The sequence below is a fragment of the Diuraphis noxia genome, unplaced genomic scaffold (assembly GCF_037042655.1).
Source record: "Diuraphis noxia isolate RWA-SAM2 unplaced genomic scaffold, SU_Dnox_SAM2 contig0005, whole genome shotgun sequence".
NCBI lineage: Eukaryota > Metazoa > Arthropoda > Insecta > Hemiptera > Aphididae > Diuraphis > Diuraphis noxia.
In genome coordinates, this window is record NW_028301715.1 from 12,105,390 (window position 1) to 12,118,691 (window position 13,302).

General features: G+C 30.0%; 1 protein-coding gene across 1 annotated transcript in view; it reads right to left on the reverse strand.

Moving 5' to 3' along the window:
• Positions 1–13,302, reverse strand: part of Oct-TyrR (Octopamine-Tyramine receptor) — an 85,752-nt gene that overhangs the window by 43,554 nt on the left and 28,896 nt on the right. Inside the window, exon 2 of the mRNA XM_089229108.1 lies at positions 8,819–8,894. The gene's annotated coding sequence lies outside the window, so the exon portion shown is untranslated. The remainder of the gene's footprint in view (positions 1–8,818; positions 8,895–13,302) is intronic.

Genomic DNA, 13,302 nt, shown 5'->3' on the forward strand with positions numbered 1-13,302 from the left:
TATGTTTACACTTTATTCAAGTGATGTGTTTCTTAATAATTATAGTTATTCAATAATAAAAAAAAAAAATTCTATGGAAGTCGATCCTCAAAGGTGAAGTATATTTTGACAAAAAAAAGTTTGGCCACCCTTGTTATATATAGTGTTGTCGCCGGTGGGGGATTAATAGAGGTTTCATAATGAACGATTTTCGCCCCTCGTCTCTGCATGTATATATAATATATAACGCGTTATAGATATATTATTATTATTATTATGGCCGCGTCTACTCGATAACAATAACAATAACAATAACGATAATAAAAGTGATAATAACATCATGAATTGCACGTAAAAGGATTGCGTGATGGGCACAAACAGCCTCATCCGCCGCCGCCGTGGCACAAGATAATGTATGAACTGTCTGCTTGCAATGCCGTCAAGGTATCCATAAACAATGTGTGTGATCAGACTCCCGGCGAGAGGAGTAAGTTTGGAGGTAAGTTGTGCATTGTACAGCAATAACAATAATAATAATAATAACAATAATAATATAGAAGGTATAATAATCGACCGCACCGTAGGGATACCCGACAATTTGCGATAAATCTAAGCCCCGTTGAGTGACGATAATAATATTATTTAACAACTCTCCAAGACTCGAGATACGATGAAGCGGTGCTCGAGAGTCAGACAACATTTTATGTTCGTCGTCCACTCGTGTGCAGTTTCGACATGCAAACGTTGCATTTTTAACCTGCAGTTCCGGTAATTAATGTTATTAGATGTATTTATAAAAATAAAAATAAAACGATATTTGACTAGACCTTATAACAATAATAATAATATCACTAATTCCGCGAGAGAACTTCTTCACTCGCGTCAATCATAGGGTAAATCTCAAGGGCAGGAGGCTTTAACGTTTAGATTTTTTGAAAATATCGAACATAGTATGAGAAGCGAGAAACCCGTAGACGGTTGTAGCTGGACATAATTAATTTAATTATTAATATTTACACGGGTAATGTCCAATTTACAATATAGAACATCAATAACAATAATAGTATGATAATATTTGACAATTAACACATTTTAAATAATTCAATACAAGTAGTATAATCAATACGAGGAATAAGATAATGATAATAATTAGTGATTAAATAGATATAAAACTTAAAAAAATTGAGAGACAGAGTGGAATTATGCGATACGAGATGGAAAAAATTATAAAAAATTAAACAACAATCATATAGCGTTTGTTAATTAAATAATTGCTTGAATGCCTAGTGTATTTATTATGTACCTACTTGATTATTTCCGCAAGATAATATTATACGTATAGTTCGTCATGATTTATGGAATATTTTATAATATATACATAATATTATAATAATATACCTACCTATGTATTCTGATGTTGATGATGATTACAATAATTGCTTATTCCGAACGCATATAGGGTTATTATTTCCCGGTGCTCACAAATGCTTTTCATTCTCTCCTCGAATCGCATCCCACTCGCTTATCTTTTAATAAAGGTAACACGATAAATAATTGTGTCTCGGACGACGGAATTCATCCAAAAAGGTATATAGCACACCCGACTTGATATGCAACTCGTGCGTTGGCCGTCATTTCCCGAGTGCAGGGAACGACGACAAAATTTGTACTTTAATCGATCTCACTTGTAAATATAACGCAATGAGTGTGGCTTAATTTTAACCGTTTTTTAATGCTCGATTGGGCACTATTCGAGCGTTCCGAAAATAAACCACCATCGATGTGTGTTCTTATGATATCATCGATCTGTTATATATACGTATTATTGTGCACCTGGTTCAGTACTTACGTGGAATTAATATACGAAACTTTCGGAGCACTTGGTCGTTCGAGAGAAAGAAAAAACAGGGCGGATTTAGTGTTGTCGTCTTGGCAAACTTTCGTAAAAAAAAAAAAAAATTTAAAAAACGAGCGATAACGGAACGGACGCGCACCGGTCACGTCCACCGCACACAATATGAGCTGTTTATAGTATTTTGTCGAATACGGACGAAACGTTTTATGCCTCAGCACGCGTGGAATCCGCACGCGCACTTTTAACCACGAACTGTATATTTTCGGTTAAATAATTATTATTGTGTTTCGGTGACACAGTTAAAACTCGCTTCCCTCCCCCACCCACCTGCTCGTATATCCTAGCAGTTTGCTGTGCTCCGCAATCATCACATTATTGTCTATGTACTTCATAATATATTGATAGTTAATAATATAGACGCCGACAATGGTCGTCACAAATTTAAATAAGCGTCACCCCCTCAGCATAGTTCAACCCACATCTTATTATTATACTCTTGTTCCTATTATCATTAAAGGTGTGCAGTTGTGTACGTCTGGAAAACTCATTTTCATAAAGGTGTGTGTTTGTATGTGTGTGTGTGTGTGTGTGTGTAAATGTCTCGTCCGCAAATCACTAAAAATGTCACACGAGCTTGCGCGATATTCAAAAGAAGAAACCTACCTACTTACTGTAGTTATATATATATAAATATATATATATGTACAGCACAAATTTTATACCATAAATATTATACCACATGCACAATAATATATAGTGTATTATATGCATTGTGCGCCGTCGAGAGAATAGCTTTGAAAGGTTTTCTTTGAATGACTGTTTGATGTAAAATTAATTTATTGATAAACGGAGTTCGTAAACCACCGTACCGTACACCTTTAACCTACGTCAAATGCACGTGTCAGAAACATGATTTCAGTTTCATTATTTCTGCCACGTTAGTGTACATCAAAAATTATTATTTCTATTATTTTAAGTGATACCTACTTATTATTTTTATTATAAAATACAATGGCAAATATAATATTATGCGAAAACAAAATTGTGTTTTCGTTACACGTTTATAACAAGAGTTTTACCTTCAAAGAATACGATATTAATGACGTTCGACACGACGTTGCCGTTAAAATATAACCTTTTAGATTACCATCGCCATAAAAATATAAACATTTTTTTTATTTTTTATTTTAAAATTAATTTCGTGTTTAATACTAATTTGAACGCTTATACTCCAAGAGACTATAATTACACGCAAACTTAAAGCAGTAATTATCGGAACAAATTAATTTGGCTTGTCTAAAATTACTAACGTTTTTCAAATGTCAAGTAGGTACCCAAATATTGTGAAATTGTACGTTTGAATATCTATAATTTATTTTCAGATAATACGGCAAATTTGATTTAAAAACATTTAATATACTATATTATGTACAGCTATACAAATTGCAATTTTCAGTAATATTATTGGTCGGTAAATCAAAACATTTCGACGTCGATAAATATACCATTGGCTTGTTCGTATATATTTGTAATTGAGATTGTATAATATTTATTAAAATAATTGTTGCCTGCAAATTTTTTAGATGAAAATAAAATATTTCCTACGGCCTAGCAACGGCACTATTGGCAATATCTATTAATTATTATAGCATGTACAAATTCAATAAATTATAATTTAAAAGTAGATACTTAATTTAAAAAAAATAAAAAAAAATAAGGTTTTGTATGAAGTAAAGAATAATATAATTTGTATGCGCCCAATAGCCTATGTTGCCACGGGTTAACTAAAAAAAAAAAAAAATATTATTCGTTGAGCGCATTTCAATCGGAAACTAAAAATATAAAAAATTCAGCCAAAAACTAATGATAATCGTATACCTATATGTATAATATTATAATGAAAAATAAGTCATGACAATACATTTTTGCTGTAGAAATGAACTTAATACACCGAATAATTATAATTCTTTTCGAAATCAATCGAACTAATTATTTTCCTCCGTTACTCGTCTTTGCATTACTGAATTACTTTGCTCCTCATCACCTATATATTTACATTTTTTTCTCATAATTTAATTTACACATAATATCATTTCAATCAGCAGTTAAGTAAGTTCTGAGTAATTTCATTACCAACACAATAGTGTCATTAATCGTTTAATTATTACGATTTCATAATATTGTAACGTTTTATTATAATACAGTTCAAAACGACAAATACGCTGTAATCTAAACACTTTATTGCATCGCTTTCTCGATTTATTTTATTTCATTAAAACGTACCTACATTTATAGTTATTAATAAGATGCCCGGCGGACGTAGCGCAAACACATCTCTTCTTCTTCCCCTGCACCACTTGCCCGTCAAATGCCGACGCTTTTCCGACCATTACGAGTTCAAACTTTTCATCGAGTGTTAAACGACGCGAATGAACCGTGGCGGAATTATTTCCCATCGACACGTACATTTACCGTCAAACGTAGTCTGGTCGAATCGACCGTTATAAATCTATAATATTATATGTATAGGTACCTACTATAACAGCATTTCGAAAGAAAAAAATATCACCCTATATCGAAGACACGAGTAAAAACATTCGCAAACATGATATAATGGAAACAATTTCATCACGTTATTATGTTATTATATAAATTAAGTCTACGCACGTTATATTTGTCACTAAATAGCCGTATATATTATTATTATATGACCATCATCTTTTAGGCGCTATTCATATTAGGTACACTATTAAAATATCAGACATTTTCCAATAATTATTTACTATTTTCATAATAATAATTATTATTACGCGCACTAGTCGTTTAAAACTAAAATAAATAAATAATTTTTTTAATAGCCTCGTAATAACCACAATGAATATCCGGATAATTGAGTAAACGTTTCGACCCCTCACGAAGTGGTAATAATATTCGGCCACAATAACGGTTTGCCCTACATTGTCGAGGATTATCGTACATTTAATCTGGACAAAAGTACAACCTCGGCCGTAAATTGCAATACTAATTAAAAACGAAAAAAAAAAAAACTATTAAATACATTTTGCACTCAACACAAGTTCTTTTTCGTTTCTTTAATAATAATAAATATTACAGTCTTCCAGACTATTCCGACGCCGCAAGTAGTAAATAATAGTAATAATAAAACATTCGTGCCGGCCGTTGAAAAACTGGCACTCGACTTGTTAAATTTGTTGAACTCTCCTTTTGCACCTCCACATGAGACTCGGAAACAGCAAACTACATCACTCTGAGTACGATTTACATCGGTTTTTAAAATATTCACAACGGGCATGGAAAACGAATGGTTCGACAAAAACGATGACGCATTTTCCCATTATTTTTCGTAAATTTAGTTAGAGTTAAACTTTCCGTGTTTTCAGCTTCGAGTGGCATAATATCGTGATAATAATATCGATCTAATGTTTAGGCGTAATGAGGGTTACCTGCAGATAAAATCGACACAAAAATCAGCTGATATTTGTACATCAAATTTTAGACAACAAGTCATGTAAGTACGATTTCGATAACAATATTCTTCACGATCATGACCCAAGTACATATTAATATACCTTACATGATATCCACGTGTTATTATGCTGTACATCGGCGACTACGATGAAACGAGACTATCGCATACGATACAGTTAATTATTATAAATCTAAATCGATAGTGTAATAGCGCATAGAGACACCTACCGCTGGTTTTAAATCTGTTTATTCGTTGCATGGTTTATATTATTGTTTTACGCGTATATAATATTTTCTGAAGTATTCTGACGAATTCGTTTATTTATATCGTTTACTCGTAAGATATACGCGGAAATGTTTGAAATTCGACACCACTCCGCACTATTCAAACAGTATACCACCTACCTACAATTTCAGCAGGTGATCGATCCATCACATCCTTCGGACACGGGATCGAGGTTATTTTTCACCAAGTACATTCAACGGGCCACAGGAATCGCATGCCGCGAACAGCTACTCTGTATAATTCTTTTCAAAGTGCTCCGCGCCCAATGCATTATCATTATTATCGTCATGCTGTATATACGACTGGAATGACGGTGGTGCGAACTCGATTATTATATTACTGCAGCAGGCGATCGGACTACAACATCTATATCGGTATATCCTTGTCCGAACACCTTAGTATAGAAGACATTTCAAAAAAAAAGAAAATACAAAAAAATACCCTATAGTTGTTTTCGATTGGTGTGGTTCTATGTTAGATTGATTTGTATTGTCACGATATGGGTAACAGAATATAGTGAACAATGTAGACGCCAACACAGCTGTGCCCATTAAAGAGTTACACGAACATGACGTTTAGTATCGATTCGCGTATCATAAACTATTTTATAATAATATATATATATGTTTTTCGTTATTAAAGTTTTCTTTAAATCAATCAATTTAACTTGGACATATAGATTAAACATTTTCGTATGAGATGATAATATATATATTGGTTACCTACAAAATTACAATATAGTAGCCTTAACAGGCTTCACTACAATAAGTTTTCACACTATTTCAACATTATTTACAGTAAACAATTTGTTAAATATGATTAATTTCCATCACCGGGGTGTTTTGATGGTGGCGTACTAGGTTCATGTTGGAGCCGAAGGTGAGACTGTGGTGGGAGGGGGGCCAAAAACCTCGGGGATGTTGTCAATCACTAAGAGGGGAGCGAACCGATTTGACGTCACATAAGACTTGCTTTCCTTTAGACTTGTATCGAGATTTGACGAAGAGGAGGATGAACCATAAGAATCATAAGAATGGCCACCTCAAGACCACGTCACCTGTACCAATATTAGCGCCCTCAAAGGTAGTCTTGCCAGTTACAGTGGAGCTCCAGTCCACGCAAACCCGATACAAAGAAAAATCCAGGGCCAAGACACATACTTCAGGTTCAACTTCAAGCAACTCAAACAATTCTAATAACGAATCTATATCAAATATTTTATCTCAATTTGTTACACAATTAAATTCCCTCATTACCCCATTAATTTAATTTTAATCCACTCTCTTAAACTCATTACTATCTAAGAATAACGTTTCTATTTAATTATATCTTCCTCGATTCCATAATCATAATCATTATTTTGACATTAATAGGTACTTGTTGTATACTTATCGTTTAATCACCATCTATTTCTATTGCCTCTATGTTATCTTAACTTTTAATTCGTTTATGTAATCATTATCTGTAATTGTTGGACCGTAATAGTTACTAACTAAATGTTCTAAAAATAAAAAATATGCTTAATTTAATGAAACTTGAAACATCGCGAGGATGACTTTGTTAGTGTACGTCTGTTAAGACGGACATTCGACCCAAAATATTGTGGCTCACATTCTGTAATAATCTTTAATGCTCATAAAATGAGTTTTTTCCAAAACTTGTTCATTATTGAATTTTGTAGGTTACAATAACACTGGTGTAGCAAGTTGGTTTCTTACAAAGTACGCCCGTATGCTAATCACTCAATCGAGTTGCACGTGGTGCAGAAACGGTTAAACTTTACAATACGACATCAGTTACTTATTAGTACCTCCAATATTTATTTAAGGTTTCCCTCACGGTTAAAGTTTTGAGTCATGTAATATTAAACCATGGATTATTTCTAAAAAAAGATACCAATGTCACATCTGTGAGTCTGTGACCTATTAAGTTTAATATCACATCTGTTATACAGTCAAACGTTTAAAAACAAAAACAATCGAAATTTCAGTAGAATACTACAGAATATTAACTATTTGAAGATTCGTGTTGGGATGGTTGGACCTTATTTGGATGTACCGTTAATTAAGTTTAAAATAAATAAATAAATAAATAATTTGATGGTTTTGTATTTTTGTGTTCCTATAAAGTTCATTTCTATTTATCTGGGATGTGTATAGGACGGATTCAAGGCTATAAACAGATGTTACATGAAAGTTGAATCACCTACAAGCTTATTAACACTTTTAAATCTGTGTATAAGCTGAATCTACGATAAAGTCATCAATCATACTATATGTCTATAGAAAATCTTTATTTAATATGACTTGTGCACGGTGGCGTGACTCGTTGAACCTGAACTAAATATATTTACCAAGGTATTATGAAATACACTAAGTATCACTGGATAAGTAGTACAAATCATAATATGTCCTAAAATAATTTCTAAGATAATAAACTAAAATAATGTTTAGACAATTTTTTTTTTGTTTTTACACTCGTTTGTTATTGAAAAACTGAGAATAATAAAAATAGATAATTACTTTAAATTTAATTTCCTAGAATTTAAATGAAAATTATATATAATATAGAGGTAACTAAAAAAATAAATAGATCTGCACCATTTTATTTAGTTAATTTTAATACATTTCTACATTTTATTTCCTTTTTAGTAAGTATTATACAATTAAGTAGCCATATACAATTTTGAATTGAACATCATATATTTTGGCATATCACTATATTTAAACTACGTATATAATAGCATATACAATATATCTTAAATATATTATTATACACAGTGATTGTTGAGTTTCACCAGACAAAACAAACTCACCACAAGTTATGAGATACATCACTACATTAACAAAAATGAAACCATGAGATGGATTTTCCAAGTATTTTAAACCCAATGAATTTAACATTTATAATGCATTTCGATGTTATGAACAATGAGCTTACATTAATACATTATAGAAACTTATGAAGCGCCAGCAAAGTTCAGTTAATGTACAGTAAGCCAATCAACATTTTTTTTTTAAATATAAGAATGAAATAATTTTGCAAGAGTTTTACAACATATTTTATTTTTTTCTAATATTACACATCTTATATATATATATATATATATATTGTAAAAACTATGACAATGATTCTGGTAATGGTTACACTTATTTTTGCGCCATTTTCTATCCCATATGGAATTATATGTTGAATAGTAACATACTCACATTGAAAAATTGTATGATATTTTCTTTTTTTTAATTGTTCATTTTGATATTCAATCCAGACAGCAATTTTTTTTATCTAAAATTAATATTGTAATATTGTGTTAGTATTATAATATTAGTATAAGGTTATCATAAAATTTCTATAACATTTTCATTACAATATTATATTATAGTATGCAATATATACAATTCGTATATTATATATTATACTTAAGAGAGGTGAGCACAATTAATATTTATAATTAAGGGTAAGATACATACATATTAATATTTATTAACATCACTTGATGATGTAGAAATAAAATTATGTATTAATTACACGCAGTAGCTTTGAATCTTTAACTTGAGCAATCACGTCATAGCTTTTATAACTAAAATACATTTCACCAAATACTACCACATTTTCATATTTGCTACATATTTTTTTAAACAAACCATATAGAAAATACGGTCCACGGTGGTGTCAATATTTTAATAAAGATTCAATTCAATTTAAATTTCTTCCTAACTTGTCTTGAGGTTATTTACAATCTTATGCTCTAATTGTAAAACTAAACAATACTTCTATAACTATTTTGCCTTTCTGCAATCTTAAGAAGTTAAAACTTTTACTTACTTTTGAAAATATAATAAAACAACAACTCAATAAGTAAATCAATATATAATATTATTTAGTGATTAATGACATATTTTCTTAACTTTATATTTAAGGATATACAACACATTTTTGAAATATTTATCGATTCAATGCAAAATACACGTGACTACTCCAATCGAATTACTTAACAGTTCATAAAAGCCATAGGCTATAGGCACTAGTACAATTTTTATCTCACGAATTTGTGTTCATCGTATGCCATGAATTGAAAAATCAATATATTTTTTACCAAAGTCGCAAACGAAAGGTTCATTGAAAAATGTAAAATAAGTACATTAAAAAAATACATTTCATTGCATATGATTTAAATAAAACCATTGTTCGTAAATCATATTTTTAACAGTTATAATTTATAATATAAACTAGCTGACCCAGTAATATATATTTCATCTATAAACTATGAGTTATGACTGTTATTACTATTACGCTCTATGTACCTATAGTCAATATTCAAACGCATTCATTCTGAAAGCACGAACGGTTGTAAACAACGCTATCGGAATGATTTACTTTTTGATAATTTCAACACTGGCTAGCTGGTATATCATACCGTTTAAAGATGAGTAATGACTGAACATTATTATAACTAGATATGAGATAATAATTTTTTTTTAATAAATATGTTTTAGATGGAACAAGTGGAGTTTTATATGATAATATTCCATATGCGTTATTTATACCATAAACTATAGAATTATAATAATTATATAACTTATAGAATAATATATTTTTCTTTGTGTTCAATTACGCATTGTACTTAACATATAAATTATAAATACTCACGAATCACGACGACGCAAACAAATATTCAACAGAATTATATTAAAGGGGAAAAATGTCAAGGTGAAAATGTTTGAAAAATAATCTGATTATGCATTGTTTATTTTTCTATAATATTATAATATAAATAATTATATATATTGTGTATGAAAAAATTATACATTATACACGCGAATTCCTGCGAATAATCGCATAGATTATTATAAGTATGTACCCCAAAAATATGACGTTAAATTAGTGCGTGTACCGTGTAAAATATTTTCAAATCAAAAATGTTCAATATTATTAATTTCTATAGGTATTTCAAGGAAATAATACATAAGCAAAAAAATAAAATATTCATAACGTAGATTTAAGCCACTCGAAGAAGTTAATTTAAATTGAAAACATGCATGCGTTGTGTTACAATAGACACCTTGAAGGAAAATGTTTTCCATGTCTGTGTACCATGTAAGATAAAAAAAAAGAACAATAATGAAGCCATCATTATTGAACTTCTTTTAGATAAACTTGAGAGACAATGGAGACAATAGAGACAATATTATAATCAAACATTGCAATAATAATATGGTCATAGGTTCCCTGAAACAATGTTAATACGTCTTGATATCACACGTCTGGACACTAATGCTTATTGAACGACTGTACTCGAGCTAATACAATTTATATTAATGCACTATAGGCCAAGCGCCGCTTTTAAATTGCATCACAAAGATACAACTCAATGGTAACAAATTATTATAATCAAAAATGATAATAGTTAATGCAGGCAATTGCCTATGTAGTTAAAGCTTTCTAACAAATATGTAAAAAAAAACACGATATTATACATAAATATAGATAATATTGGTAACACAACGACAGTCGCCAAGAAATATTACGTGTGTCACGATTCTGAGTGAAATTTGAATATTTTCTATCTTGTCGCTCATTATACATTGTTGAATCAACACTGGTTTAAGCAATGAAATTAGCACTTGAGTGTTATTGTCATGACTATAATAAAGTAAATCAATCTAAATAAACAATACAATCGGTAATTATTATAAAAATATAAAATAATAGATTTTATATATATATATATGTATGTATTAATATTTAATTAAAAAACTTATTATATTTTTATTTGTTTAAATCAATTTAATTTCTATTAATTGAGATACCTGAAGACAAAAAAAAAAACAGCTTATTATTGAAATGTAAAAAAAAAATGTGTTTTAATTTACTAGGTAGATAATAATAGATACTAATAATAATAATATTATGGCAGTATATCAACTATAGGCACTTACTCAAATAACTAATATTGAGCATTTGTGTGTAATAATTTGTTTCTATTTTCATGTAGGTTAATTTATGTGGTGAATTAATTTAAAATATAATATATCTATCTCGACATCTCGTCACTCAAACGTTAAATGTTTTAAATCAAAAAAGTAGCATAAAATCCTAATCTTTATTTTTTTTTTTTGTGGGGGGGGGGGACAAAAAATTATTTTTATTCAAAATTTACTACCATGGTAAGAGCCTATACTCGCCGAACTAGTCAATCATTTCACAATGAAACGTATCGTATCGTAAATTTTCAGCTAAATAATATAGAAACTATAGAGTCAGCTAATAAACCCGATCATATTATAATACTTAAAATCAATATTATATTGATAAAACACGTTTTGCGGTAGATTTGATGAATTCAATGGTTAAATAAATATACGTATTATGTTAATGTTATAGTATGATGGACTATTAGTAATATGTATACCTACTTATAATGCACTATGCCAAATAACCAAATAATTAATAACATTTACCGTTGATTTTATTAAAGTTCAATGAAAAAAAAATTATTATTATGACATACAGAATGTCTTTCTGCTTTCTCAATCGTCGAATTTCATAATTACACCATTTATAAATAACATCGATAAACTATACATCATTGTCATTATATTATCATATATACGGTTTAAAGGGCCATTGAGGTCCAACGCTGCCATCATAAAATTTTTCCATTCTCCTTTATCATTCGCCATATCTATGTGATCTAAAATATTTTCAATAAATTTAGACAATTTCAGACGAATTCATATCAAAAACTTATACCACTAAATGAAAATATTAAAAAATAGTGTTGTTTGTATGTTGTAAAATATAAGTCTTCAGTGCTCCAAATAAAATTATTTTAAGCACTAAGATCCGGATATATTAAAATCATAATAACACTTTAACATCGACTAATAATATAACATCGAGATCGATTTTATTTTAAATTTTAAATTATTGTGGTTTGTTGTTATAATAATATAGTTATTATTATTTTATTTTCAATCAATGTTTATAGGTGATAAACAAAGCTTATTAAAATTTCCGTAATTTTATGCCGGAAAATCAAGAAGTTTTGGATTGATGCGCCCTCATTAATAGTAAAATATGTTTGTGGGCGACCAGTTCACAAAATACCGCAACATTGTTAAACGAAAACTTTCTCAGTGTCGATGGTGAATTTAAAAACATGCGATAAAAATCATTTTTGGATTTGAATAAAAAGGTTAAAAATTAAGGACTTTGTCGAATGTCCACGATGCTCTTAAAAAAAAAAAAAAAACCATAATCTTGAATTAATCTCGAATCTTGAATTTTCAGTAGGTAAACGAAAAGCTGCCATGCCATTGGTTTTACATATATATTTGTACAATATTATATCACCATACACACTCATACATATAATATATATATATATATGTTTGTAGTGGGCGTGGGCGTGGGTTTGCGTGGGTGTGCGTGAGTGTATAAAGGAAATTTAACGGTAGGTATATGGTTAACCGCAGACAGAGAAGGAGTGAGAGGAAGTGTGTAACGGAGAGAAGTGGGGCAGATGATGGTGCGTGAGAATAAAGAAATTGAGGTGGGTAAAAAAAAGGTATTTTTTTTATAATACGAAGGCACGAGTGTGCCGTGTTTGTGAATGTGCTGGATTTATCGCGAGAAAAAATTTAATCAATTGCACGCACATGAAAAAAAAAATCAACCACGAGAACCAAGT